This window comes from Bombina bombina, chromosome 9 (genome assembly GCF_027579735.1).
Source record: "Bombina bombina isolate aBomBom1 chromosome 9, aBomBom1.pri, whole genome shotgun sequence".
Classification (NCBI taxonomy): Eukaryota; Metazoa; Chordata; class Amphibia; order Anura; family Bombinatoridae; genus Bombina; species Bombina bombina.
Window position 1 is genome coordinate 129,491,568 of NC_069507.1, and position 14,122 is coordinate 129,505,689.

The following is a 14,122-nucleotide window of genomic DNA, read 5'->3' on the forward strand; positions in this document are numbered from 1 at the left end:
GTACTTAAGCTTTGGTATTGGTATCCCACAAGTAATGGATGATCCGTGGACTGGATACACTTAACAAGAGAAAACATAATTTATGCTTACCTGATAAATGTATTTCTCTTGTAGTGTATCCAGTCCACGGCCCGCCCTGTCCTTTTTAAGGCACGTCTAAATTTTTAATTAAACTAGTCACCACTGCACCCTATGGTTTCTCCTTTCTCGTCTTGTTTCGGTCGAATGACTGGATATGACATGTGAGGGGAGAAGCTATATAGCAGCTTTGCTGTGGGTGATCCTCTTGCAACTTCCTGTTGGGAAGGGAATATATCCCACAAGTAATGGATGATCCGTGGACTGGATACACTACAAGAGAAATACATTTATCAGGTAAGCATAAAATATGTTTTTTTTCATTAAATAAAGTGTTTTCCAAGCTTGCTTGCCTCATTACTAGCCTGTTTAACATGTGTGACACTGAGGAAACTCATTGTTCAATTTGTTTAGAAGCCATTGTGGAACCCCCTCTTAGAATGTGCCCCACTTGTACTGATAAGTCTATAAATTGCAAACAGCATATTTTGACTTATAAAAGCTTGGCATTGGATGATTTTCAGATAGAAGGAAATTAGGTTTTGCCATCTAGTTCTCCCCAAGTGTCACAACCAGTAATGCCCGCACAATCGACGCCAAGTACTTCTAGCGTCTAATTCTTTCACCTTGCAAGATATGGCTTCAGTTATGAATACTAACCTCAGAGGTTTTATCTAAGCTGCCAGGGTTGCAAGGGAAGCACAGTAGCTCTGGGTTAAGACCAAATGCTGAGCCTTCTGACTCTTTAGTAGCCGTATCCGATATTCCCTCACAATGTTCTGAGGTAGGGATGAGGGATTTGCTATCTGAGGGAGAGATTTCTGATTCAGGAAGGATGTTCCCTCAGATTCAGATATGACGGCTTTTAAATTTAAGCTAGAACACCTCTGCTTATTGCTCAGGGAGGTTTTAGCAACTCTTGATGATTGTGACCCTATTGTAGTTCCATAGAAATTGTGTAAAATGGACAAATATTTAGAGGTTCCTGTTTACACTGTTTTTTCCCGGTCCCTAAGAGGATTTCGGACATTGTTACTAGGGAGTGGGATAGACCAGGTATTCAGTTCGCTCCCCCTCCTGTTTTTAAGAAAAGGTTTCCCATTTCTGACACCATAAAGGACTCATGGCAGACGGTCCCTAAGGTGGAGGGAGCTATTTCTACCCTGGCTAAGCGTACAACTATACCTAATTGAAGACAGTTGTGCTTTCATTGATCCTATGGATAAAAATTAGAGGGTCTCCTAAAGAAGATTTTTGTTCATCAGGGTTTTCTTAAACCTATAGCATGCATTGTTCCTGTAACCACTGCAGCTGCCTTTTTGGTTTGAGGCTCTAGAGGAGGCTCTTCAGATGGAGACCCCACTAGATGATATTCTGGATAGAATTAAGGCTCTTAAGCTAGCTAATTCTTTTATTACAGACGCTGCTTTTCATCTTGCCAAGTTAGCGGCAAAGAATTCAGGTTTTGCCATTTTAGAGCGTTATGGCTTAAGTCCTGGTCAGCTGATGTGTCAAATAAATCTAAGCTTTTGACCATCCCTTTCAAAGGTAAGACCCTATTCGGGCCTGCACTGAAAGAGATCATTTCAGACATCAATGGGGGGGAAGGGTCATGCCCTTCCTCAGGATAAGTCAAATAAGACAAGGACCAAACAAAATAATTGTAGTTCCTTTCGAAACTTTGCTCAATCCAAGCCAACCCGGAGACCTAATCAGGCTTGGAACTAGGGTAAATAAGCCAAAAAGCCTGCTGCTGCCACTAAGACAGCATGAAGGGGTAGCCCCCGATCTGGGACCGGATCTAGTAGGGGGCAGACTCTCTCTTTGCTGAGGCCTGGGCAAGAGATGTTCAGGATTCCTGGGCAGTAGAATTTGTTACCCAGTGATATCTTCTAGGTTTCAAGGATTCTCCTCCAAGGGGGAGGTTCCATCTTTCTCAATTGTCTGTAAACCCGACAAAAAGAGAGGCGTTCTTACGTTGTGTAGAAGTGATCTGGCCAGTTCCGAAAGCAGAACAGGGGCAGGGGTTCTACTCCAATCTGTTTGTGGTTCCCAAAAAAGAGGGAACTTTCAGACCAATCCTAGATCTCAAGATCCTAAACCAATTCCTAAGAGTCCCATCTTTCAAGATTGAGACCATTCGGACTATTTTACCAATGATCCAGGAGGGTCAATATATGGATGCGTATCTACACATTCTTATCCACAAAGATCACCAATTCCTCAGGTTTGCCTTTCTGGACAAGCATTACCAGTTTGTGGCTCTTCCCTTCGGGTTGGCAACGGCGCCAAGAATCTTCACAAAGGTGCTAGGGTCCCTTCTGGCGGTTCTAAGGCCGTGGGGCATAGCAGTGGCCCCTTATCTAGACGACATTCTAATTCAAGCGTCGACTTTCCAACTAGCCAAGTCTCACACAGACTTAGTGTTTGGCCTTTCTAAGATCTCACAGGTTGAAGGTGAACGTAAAAAAAGAGTCCTTTCCCCCTCACAAGAGTTTCATTTCTAGGGACTCTGATAGACTCGGTGGACATGAAAATATTTCTGACGGAGGTCAGGAAGTCAAAGATTTTGTCCACCTGCCGAGCTCTTCATTCCATTCTTTGGCTGTCAGTGGCTCGGTGTATGGAGGTAATCGGTCTAATGGTAGCGGCAATGGACATAGTTCCGTTTGCTTGCTTGCATCTGACCACTGCAACTATGCATGCTCAATCAGTGGAATAGGGATTATGCGGATTTATCTCCTCAGATAAATCTGGATCAAGAGACCAGAGACTCTCTTCTTTGGTGGTTGTCACAGGATCATCTGTCCCAGGGAATGTTTCCGCAGGCCAGATAAGGTTATAGTGACGACAGACGCCAGCCTTCTGGGCTGGTGTGCAGTCTGGAATTCCATGAATGCACAGGGTTTGTGGACTCAGGAGGAGGCACTCCTACCGATAAATATTCTGGAATTAAGAGCGATATTCAATTCTCTTCAGACATGGCCTCAGCTGGCTTCGGCCAGATTAATCAGATTTCAGTCGGACAACATCACGACTGTGGCTTATATCAATCATCAGGGCGTAATAAAGAGTTCCTTAGTGATGATAGAAGTTTCAAGAATAATCAGTTAGGCAGAGGCTCACTCTTGCCATCTGTCAGCGATCTATATCCCAGGTGTAGAGAACTGGGAGGCAGATTTTCTAAGTCGTCAGACTTTTCATCCGGGGGATTGGGAACTCCATCCGGAGGTGTTTGCTCAACTGGTTCAGCTATGGGGCACACCAGAAGTGGATCTCGTCAGAACGCCAAACTTCCTCGTTACGGATCCAGGTCAAGGGATCCTCGGGCAGTACTGATAGATGCTCTAGCAGTACCCTGGTCCACGTCTCATTGCCAGAATCAAACAGGAGAAAGAATCAGTGATTTTGATAGCGTCTACGTGGCAACGCAGGACTTGGTATGCAGATCTGGTGGACATATCGTCTCTTCCACCATGGTCTCTGCCATTGAAACAGGACCTTCTGATTCAAGGTCCATTCAAGCATCCAAATCTAATTTCTCTGCAACTGACTGCTTGGAAATTGAACGCTTGATTCTATCAAAGCGGGGTTTCTCAGAGTCAGTCATAAATACCTTGATTCAGGCTCGAAAGCCTGTTACCAGGAAAATCTATCATAACATATGGCGTAAATATCTTTTTTGGTGAGAATCCAAAGGCTACTCAGATTTTGTCTTTTCTCCAAGAGGGATTGGAGAAAGGATTGTCAGCTAGTTCCCTAAAAGGACAGATATCTGCTCTGTCTATTCCGTTGCACAAGCGTCTGGCAGATGTTCGGGCCTTTTGTCAGGCTTTAGCTAGAATTAAGCCTTTGTTTAAACCTGTTGCTCCGCCATGGATCCTAAATTTAGTTCTTAAAGTTCTTCAGGGGGGTTCGTTTGAACCCATGCATTCCATAGATATTAAGCTTCTATCTTGGAAAGTTCTGTTTCTAGTTGCTATCTCTTCAGCTCGAAGAGTTTCTGAACTATCTGCATTACAATGTGACTCGCCTTATCTTGTTTTCTCCAACATAGGTGTGTCCGGTCCACGGCGTCATCCTTACTTGTGGGATATTCTCTTCCCCAACAGGAAATGGCAAAGAGCCCAGCAAAGCTGGTCACATGATCCCTCCTAGGCTCCGCCTTCCCCAGTCATTCTCTTTGCCGTTGTACAGGCAACATCTCCACGGAGATGGCTTAGAGTTTTTTGGTGTTTAACTGTAGTTTTTATTCTTCAATCAAGAGTTTATTTTAAAATAGTGCTGGTATGTACTATTTACTCTGAAACAGAAAAGTGATGAAGATTTCTGTTTGTAAGAGGAAAATGATTTTAGCAACCGTTACTAAAATCGATGGCTGTTTCCACACAGGACTGTTGAGAGGAATTAACTTCAGTTGGGGGAAACAGTGAGCAGACTTTTGCTGCTTGAGGTATGACACATTTCTAACAAGACAATGTAATGCTGGAAGCTGTCATTTTCCCTATGGGATCCGGTAAGCCATTTTTATTACATAAGAATAAAGGGCTTCACAAGGGCTTTTAAGACTGGTAGACATTTTCTGGGCTAAAACGATTGATATATAAGCATTTTTAATACTTCATAGCTTTGAGGAATTATTTTTTTCTTGGGAATTATATAAAATAACCGGCAGGCACTGTATTGGACACCTTATTCTCTAGGGGCTTTCCCTAATCATAGGCAGAGCCTCATTTTCGCGCCTCTATTGCGCACTTGTTTTTGGGAAGCATGACATGCAGATGCATGTGTGAGGAGCTCTGATACATAGAAAAGGCTTTCTGAAGGCGTCATTTGGTATCGTATTCCCCTTTGGGCTTGGTTGGGTCTCAGCAAAGCAGATACCAGGGACTGTATAGGGGTTAAATATAAAAACGGCTCCGGTTCCGTTATTTTAAGAGTTAAAGCTTTCAAATTTGGTGTGCAATACTTTTAAGGCTTTAAGACACTGTGGTGAAATTTTGGTGAATTTTGAACAATTCCTTCATACTTTTTCACATTTGCAGTAATAAAGTGTGTTCAGTTTAAAATTTAAAGTGACAGTAACGGTTTTATTTTAAAACGTTTTTTGTACTTTGTTATCAAGTTTATGCCTGTTTAACATGTCTGAACTACCAGAAAGACTGTGTTCTGTATGTGGGGAAGTCAAGGTTCCTTCTCATTTAAATAGATGTGATTTATGTGACACAAAATTTAGAGAAAATGATGCCCAAGATGATTCCTCAAGTGAGGGGAGTAAGCATGGTACTGCATCATCCCCTCCTTCGTCTACGCCAGTCTTGCCCACACAGGAGGCCCCTAGTACATCTAGTGCGCCAATACTCCTTACTATGCAACAATTAACGGCTGTAATGGATAATTCTATCAAAAACATTTTAGCCAAAATGCCCACTTATGAGCGAAAGCGCGACTGCTCTGTTTTAGAAAATACGGAAGAGCATGAGGACGCTGATGATATTGGTTCTGAAGTGCCCCTACACCAGTCTGAGGGGGCCAGGGAGGTTTTGTCTGAGGGAGAAATTTCAGATTCAGGGAAAATTTCTCAACAAGCTGAACCTGATTTGATTACATTCAAATTTAAATTAGAACATCTCCGCGCTCTGCTTAAGGAGGTGTTATCTACTCTGGATGATTGTGAGAATTTGGTCATTCCAGAGAAATTATGTAAGATGGACAAGTTCCTAGAGGTCCCGGGGCCCCCCGAAGCTTTTCCTATACCCAAACGGGTGGCGGATATTGTAAACAAAGAATGGGAAAGGCCCGGCATACCTTTCGTCCCTCCCCCTATATTCAAGAAATTGTTTCCTATGGTCGACCCCAGAAAGGACTTATGGCAGACAGTCCCCAAGGTCGAGGGGGCGGTTTCTACTCTAAACAAACGCACCACTATACCCATAGAAGATAGTTGTGCTTTCAAAGATCCTATGGATAAAAAATTAGAGGGTTTGCTTAAAAAGATGTTTGTTCAGCAAGGTTACCTTCTACAACCAATTTCATGCATTGTTCCTGTCACTACAGCAGCGTGTTTCTGGTTCGATTAACTAGAAAAGGCGCTCAATAAAGATTCTTCTTATGAGGAGATTTTGGACAGAATTCATGCTCTCAAATTGGCTAACTCTTTCACCTTAGACGCCACTTTGCAATTGGCTAGGTTAGCGGCGAAAAATTCTGGGTTTGCTATTGTGGCGCGCAGAGCGCTTTGGCTAAAATCTTGGTCAGCGGATGCGTCTTCCAAGAATAAATTGCTTAACATTCCTTTCAAGGGGAAAACGCTGTTTGGCCCTGACTTGAAAGAGATTATTTCTGATATCACTGGGGGTAAGGGCCACGCCCTTCCTCAGGATAGGTCTTTCAAGGCTAAAAATAAACCAAATTTTCGTCCCTTTCGCAGAAACGGACAAGCCACAAGTGCTACATCCTCTAAGCAAGAGGGTAATACTTCTCAAGCCAAGCCAGCCTGGAGGCCAATGCAAGGCTGGAACAAAGGTAAGCAGGCCAAGAAACCTGCCACTGCTACCAAGACAGCATGAGATGTTGGCCCCCGATCCGGGACCGGATCTGGTGGGGGTCAGACTCTCTCTCTTCGCTCAGGCTTGGGCAAGAGATGTTCTGGATCCTTGGGCGCTGGAAATAGTCTCCCAAGGTTATCTTCTGGAATTCAAGGGGCTTCCCCCAAGGGGGAGGTTCCACAGGTCTCAATTGTCTTCAGACCACATAAAAAAAACAGGCATTCTTACATTGTGTAGAAGACCTGTTAAAAATGGGAGTGATTCATCCTGTTCCATTAGGAGAACAAGGGATGGGGTTCTACTCCAATCTGTTCATAGTTCCCAAAAAAGAGGGAACATTCAGACCAATCTTAGATCTCAAGATCCTAAACAAGTTTCTCAAGGTTCCATCGTTCAAAATGGAAACCATTCGAACAATTCTTCCTTCCATCCAGGAAGGTCAATTCATGACCACGGTGGATTTAAAGGATGCGTATCTACATATTCCTATCCACAAGGAACATCATCGGTTCCTAAGGTTCGCCTTTCTGGACAAGCATTACCAGTTTGTGGCACTTCCGTTCGGATTAGCCACTGCTCCAAGAATTTTCACAAAGGTACTGGGGTCCCTTCTAGCGGTGCTAAGACCAAGGGGCATTGCAGTTGTACCTTACTTGGACGACATTCTGATTCAAGCGTCGTCCCTTCCACAAGCAAAGGCTCACACGGACATCGTCCTGGCCTTTCTCAGATCTCACGGGTGGAAAGTGAACGTAGAAAAAAGTTCTCTATCTCCGTCAACAAAAGTTCCCTTCTTGGGAACAATAATAGACTCCTTAGAAATGAGGATTTTTCTGACAGAGGCCAGAAAATCAAAACTTCTAAACTCTTGTCAAGTACTTCATTCTGTTCCTCTTCCTTCCATAGCGCAGTGCATGGAAGTAATAGGTTTGATGGTCGCGGCAATGGACATAGTTCCTTTTGCGCGAATTCATCTGAGACCATTACAACTGTGCATGCTCAGTCAGTGGAATGGGGATTATACAGACTTGTCTCCGACGATACAAGTAGATCAGAGGACCAGAGATTCACTCCGTTGGTGGCTGTCCCTGGACAACCTGTCACAGGGGATGAGCTTCCGCAGACCAGAGTGGGTCATTGTCACGACCGACGCCAGTCTGGTGGGCTGGGGCGCGGTCTGGGGACTCCTGAAAGCTCAGGGTCTTTGGTCTCGGGAAGAATCTCTTCTCCCAATAAATATTCTGGAACTAAGAGCGATATTCAATGCTCTCAAGGCTTGGCCTCAGCTAGCAAAGGCCAAATTCATACGGTTTCAATCGGACAACATGACGACTGTTGCGTACATCAACCATCAGGGGGGAACAAGGAGTTCCCTGGCGATGGAAGAAGTGACCAAAATCATTCAATGGGCGGAGTCTCACTCCTGCCACTTGTCTGCAATCCACATTCCAGGAGTGGAAAATTGGGAAGCGGATTTTCTGAGTCGTCAGTCATTTCATCCGGGGGAGTGGGAACTCCATCCGGAAATCTTTGCCCAAATTACTCAGTTGTGGGGCATTCCAGACATGGATCTGATGGCCTCTCGTCAGAACTTCAAGGTTCCTTGCTACGGGTCCAGATCCAGGGATCCCAAGGCGACTCTAGTAGATGCACTAGTAGCACCTTGGACCTTCAAACTAGCGTATGTATTCCCACCGTTTCCTCTCATCCCCAGGCTGGTAGCCAGGATCTATCAGGAGAGGGCATCGGTGATCTTGATAGCTCCTGCGTGGCCACGCAGGACTTGGTATGCGGACCTGGTGAATATGTCATCGGCTCCACCATGGAAGCTACCTTTGAGACGGGACCTTCTTGTTCAAGGTCCGTTCGAACATCCGAATCTGGTCTCACTCCAACTGACTGCTTGGAGATTGAACGCTTGATTTTATCAAAGCGAGGGTTCTCAGATTCTGTCATTGATACTCTTGTTCAGGCCAGAAAGCCTGTAACTAGAAAAATCTACCATAAAATATGGAAAAGATATATCTGTTGGTGTGAATCTAAAGGATTCCCTTGGGACAAGATTAAAATTCCTAAGATTCTATCCTTTCTTCAAGAAGGTTTGGAGAAAGGTTTATCTGCAAGTTCTTTGAAGGGACAGGTTTCTGCCTTGTCTGTGTTACTTCACAAAAAGCTGGCGGCTGTGCCAGATGTTCAAGCTTTTGTTCAGGCTCTGGTTAGAATCAAGCCTGTTTACAAACCTTTGACTCCTCCTTGGAGTCTCAATTTAGTTCTTTCAGTTCTTCAGGGGGTTCCGTTTGAACCCCTACATTCCATTGATATTAAGTTATTATGTTGGAAAGTTTTGTTTTTGGTTGCAATTTCTTCTGCTAGAAGAGTTTCAGAATTATCTGCTCTGCAGTGTTCTCCTCCTTATCTGGTGTTCCATGCAGATAAGGTGGTTTTGCGTACTAAACCCGGTTTTCTTCCGAAAGTTGTTTCTAACAAAAACATTAACCAGGAGATAGTCGTGCCTTCTTTGTGTCCGAATCCAGTTTCAAAGAAGTAACGTTTGTTGCACAATTTGGATGTAGTTCGTGCTCTAAAATTCTATTTAGATGCTACAAAGGATTTTAGACAAACATCTTCCTTGTTTGTTATTTATTCTGGTAAAAGGAGAGGTCAAAAAGCAACTTCTACCTCTCTCTCTTTTTGGCTTAAAAGCATCATCAGATTGGCTTACGAGACTGCCGGACGGCAGCCTCCTGAAAGAATCACAGCTCATTCCACTAGGGCCGTGGCTTCCACATGGGCCTTCAAGAACGAGGCTTCTGTTGATCAGATATGTAAGGCAGCGACTTGGTCTTCACTGCACACTATTACTAAATTTTACAAATTTGATACTTTTGCTTCTTCTGAGGCTATTTTTGGGAGAAAGGTTTTGCAAGCCGTGGTGCCTTCCATCTAGGTGACCTGATTTGCTCCCTCCCTTCATCCGTGTCCTAAAGCTTTGGTATTGGTTCCCACAAGTAAGGATGACGCCGTGGACCGGACACACCTATGTTGGAGAAAACAGAATTTATGTTTACCTGATAAATTGCTTTCTCCAACGGTGTGTCCGGTCCACGGCCCGCCCTGGTTTTTTAATCAGGTCTGATAATTTATTTTCTTTAACTACAGTCACCACGGTATCATATGATTTCTCCTATGCAAATATTCCTCCTTTACGTCGGTCGAATGACTGGGGAAGGCGGAGCCTAGGAGGGATCATGTGACCAGCTTTGCTGGGCTCTTTGCCATTTCCTGTTGGGGAAGAGAATATCCCACAAGTAAGGATGACACCGTGGACCGGACACACCGTTGGAGAAAGCAATTTATCAGGTAAACATAAATTCTGTTTTCCATGCTCATAAGGTGGTTTTGCGTACTAAGCCTGGGTTCCTACCGAAGGTTGTTACTAACAGGAATATCAATCAGGAAATTGTTGTTCCTTCTTTGTGTCCTAATCCTTCTAAGAAGGAACGTCTGTTGCACAACTTGGACGTGGTTCGTGCTTTGAAGTTTTATTTGCAGGAAACCAAAGATTTTCGTCAAACATCTTCTTTGTTGTCTATTCTGGAAAGCGTAGGGGTCAAAAGGCTACGGCTACCTCTTTCCTTTTGGCTGAAAAGCATCATCCGTTTTGCTTATGAGACTGCTGGACAGCAGCCTCCTGAAAGGATTACAGCTCATTCTACTAGAGCGGTAGCTTCCACATGGGCTTTTAAAAATGATGCTTCTGTTGAACAGATTTGTAAGGCTGCGACTTGGTCTTCGCTCCATACCTTTTCGAAATTTTACAAATTTGATACTTTTGCTTCTTTGGAGGCTATTTTTGGGAGAAAGGTTTTGCAAGCAGTGGTGCCTTCTGTTTAGGTTCCTGTCTTGTCCCTCCCTTCATCCGTGTCCTAAAGCTTTGGTATTGGTATCCCACAAGTAAGGATGAAACCGTGGACTCAGTACATCATGCAAAAGAAAACAAAATGTATGCTTACCTGATAAATTTCTTTCTTTTGCGATGTGCCGATTCCACGGCCCGCCCTGTTTATTCAAGACAGATGGTATTTTTTATTAAAAACTTCAGTCGCCTCTGCACCTTATAGTTTCTCCTTTTTCTTCCTTGGCCTTCGGTCGAATGACTGGGGGGTGGAGTTAAGGGGGGAGCTTTATAGACAGCTCTGCTGTGGGTGCTCTCTTTGCCACTTCCTGTTAGGAAGGATAATATCCCACAAGTAAGGATGAATCCGTGGACTCTGTACATCGCAAAAGAGAGAAATTTATCAGGTAAGCATAAATTTTGATTTTTCTGGCTGTGCTTTTAAGGACCCCATGGATAAGAAGCTGGAGGGTCTCCTTAAGAAGATGTACGTTCACCTGGGATTCCTTTTGCAACCGGCGGCCTGTATTGTTAGTTACCACCGCGGCCGCTTATTGGTTCGATGCCCTGGAGGAGTCTCTTAAGGTGGAGACTCCTCTGGAAGAGATACAGGATCGGATTAAAGCTCTTAAGTTAGCTAATTTGTTTATTATGGATGTTTCTCTGCAGATCACTAAATTGGCGTTTAAGAGTTCAGGCTTTGCCATCTTAGCGTGCAGGGTTTTATGGTAGAAGTCTTGGTCTGTGGATGTCATCCAAGTTTAAGCTTTTGGCTATCCCTTACAAGGCGAAGACCCTGTTTGGGCCTGAATTGAAGGAAATTATTTCTGACTTCACGGGAAGCAAGGGTCATCTCCTCCCTCAGGATAAAAGTCCAAATTTTCATTCCTTTCCAAATTTCAAAGGTGTTCCCTCTTCCTCTTCCGCTAAACAGGAAGGGAATTATTCACAAACCAAGTCCACTTGGAGGCCAAACCAGTATTGGAACAAAGGTAAACAATCCAAGAAACCAGCTGCTGCTACCAAGTCAGCATGAAGGGTCGGCCCCTGATCCGGGACCGGATCTAGTGGGGGGCAGACTCTTTGTCCATGCTTGGATAAGAGATGTTCAAGATCCCTGGAAACTAGAAATTGTGCCTCAGCGGTATCAGTTGGAGTTCAGAAATCCTCCCCCCAGAGGAAGATTTCTTCTTTCTCGGTTATCTGTAGACCAGATAAAAAGAGAGGCCTTACGTTGTGTAGGAGACCTCTTTTCCATGGGAGTAATATATGTCCCGTTCCGACACGGGGACAGGGGTTTTATTCAAATCTTTTTGTAATTTCCAAAAAGTAGGGAACATTCCGACCCATTTTAGATCTCGAAAGCCTAAACAAGTTTCTCAGTGTTCCATCTTTCAAGATGGAAACTATTCGTACCATTCTTCCATTCATCCAGGAGGGTCAATTTATGACTACTGTGGATCTGAAGGATGCATATCTACATGTTCCTATCCACAAAGATCATCACAAGTTTCTCTGTTTTTGCCTTTCTGAACAAACGTTTTCAGTTTGTGACTTTTCCTTCCGGTCTGGCCACAGTGCCCAGAATCTTCACAAAGGTTCTAGGGTCTCTGCTAGCGGTTCTCAGGCCACGGGGCATTGCAGTGACTCCTTATCTGGACGATATTCTGATCCAGGCGTCTTATCAGTTAACAAAGTCTCATACCAACATTGTTCTGTCCTTTCTAAGGACTCATGGGTGGAAAGTGAATCTAGAAAAGAGTTTGTTAGTTCCATAGACCAGGGTTCCTTTCTTGGGAACTCTAAACGACTCTGTCCATGAAGATCTTTTTGACGGACGTTAAAGATTCTGAATACCTGCCAGACCCTTCTGTCCAATCCTCGGCCGTCAGTGGCTCAGTGCATGGAGGCAATTGGATTGATGGTAGCGGCAATGGACATCATTCCGTTTGCTCGTTTTCATCTCAGACCTCTACAACTGAGCATGCTCAGACAGTGGAATGGAGATTATTCAACTTTGTCTCCTCAGATCTAGATCAACGACAAGGGACTCTTCTATGGTGGTTGTCGCCGGATCATCTGTCCCAAGAGACATGCTTCCGCAGACCCTCTTGGGTGATAGTGACAACGGACGCCAGCCTGATAGGTTGGGGAGCAGTCTGGAACTCCCTGAGGGCTCAGGGTGTGTGGACTCGCTCGGAGTCTCTGCTTTCAATCAACATCCTGGAGTTGAGAGCAATATTTAATGCGCTTCAGGCTTGGCCTCAGTTGGCTTCAGCCAAATTAATCAGATTCCAGTCTAACAACATCACGACTGTAGCTTACATCAATCATATTCTCTTCCCCAACAGGAAATGGCAAAGAGTCCCAGCAAAGCTGGTCACATGATCCCTCCTAGGCTCCGCCCACCCCAGTCATTCGACCGACGGACAGGAGGAAATATATATAGGAGAAACCATATGATACCGTGGTGACTGTAGTTAGAGAAAATAATTCATCAGACCTGATTAAAAAACCAGGGCGGGCCGTGGACCGGACACACCGTTGGAGAAAGTAATTTATCAGGTAAGCATAAATTCTGTTTTCTCCAACATTGGTGTGTCCGGTCCACGGCGTCATCCTTACTTGTGGGAACCAATACCAAAGCTTTAGGACACGGATGAAGGGAGGGAGCAAATCAGGTCACCTAAATGGAAGGCACCACGGCTTGCAAAACCTTTCTCCCAAAAAGGAGAGGAGTTCCTTAGCGATGACCGAAGTAGCCAAAATAATTCAGTGGGCGGAGACTCACTCCTGTTTGTCGGCAATCTACATCCCAGGAGTGGAAAACTGGGAAGCGGATTTTCTGAGCCGACAGACTTTTCATCTGGGGGAATGGGAACTCCATCTGGAGGTGTTTACCAACCTGATTCTCAAGTGGGACAGACCGGAGTTGGATCTTATGGCGTCTCGTCAGAATGCCAACTTTCCGATATACGGATCCAGGTCCAGGGATCCCCAGGCCGAACTGATAGATGCCTTGGTCGTTCAACCTAGCTTATGTGTTTCCTCAGTTTGCTCTCCTTCCTTGGGTGATTGCTCAAATCAGACGGCTTCGGTGATTCGGTGGCCACGCAGTACTTGGTATGCCAATCTGGGGGACATGTCATCTCGGCCACCGTGGGAGCTTCCATTGAGGAAAGACCTCATTCAGGGACCCTTCCATCATCTGAATCTAGTTTCTCTGCAGCTAACTGCTTGGAGATTGAATGCTTTCTTATCTAAGCGAGGATTCTCTGATTCGGTCATTGATACCTTGATTCAGGCGTGTAAGCCTGTTACTCGAAAGATTTACCATAAGATATGGTGTAAATATCTTTATTGGTGCGAATCCAAGGCCTACTCTTGGAGTAGGGTTCGGATTCCCATGATTGTCTTTTCTCTAAGAAGGATTGGAGAAAGGCTTGTCAGCAAGTTCCTTAAAGGGACAGATTTCTGCTTTGTCTATTTTGCTACACAAGCGTCTGGCAGATGTTTCAGATGTACAATCTTTTTGTCAGGCTCGGACTAGAATCAGGCCTGTGTTTAGACCAATTGCTCCTCCTTGGAGTTTGAATTTAGT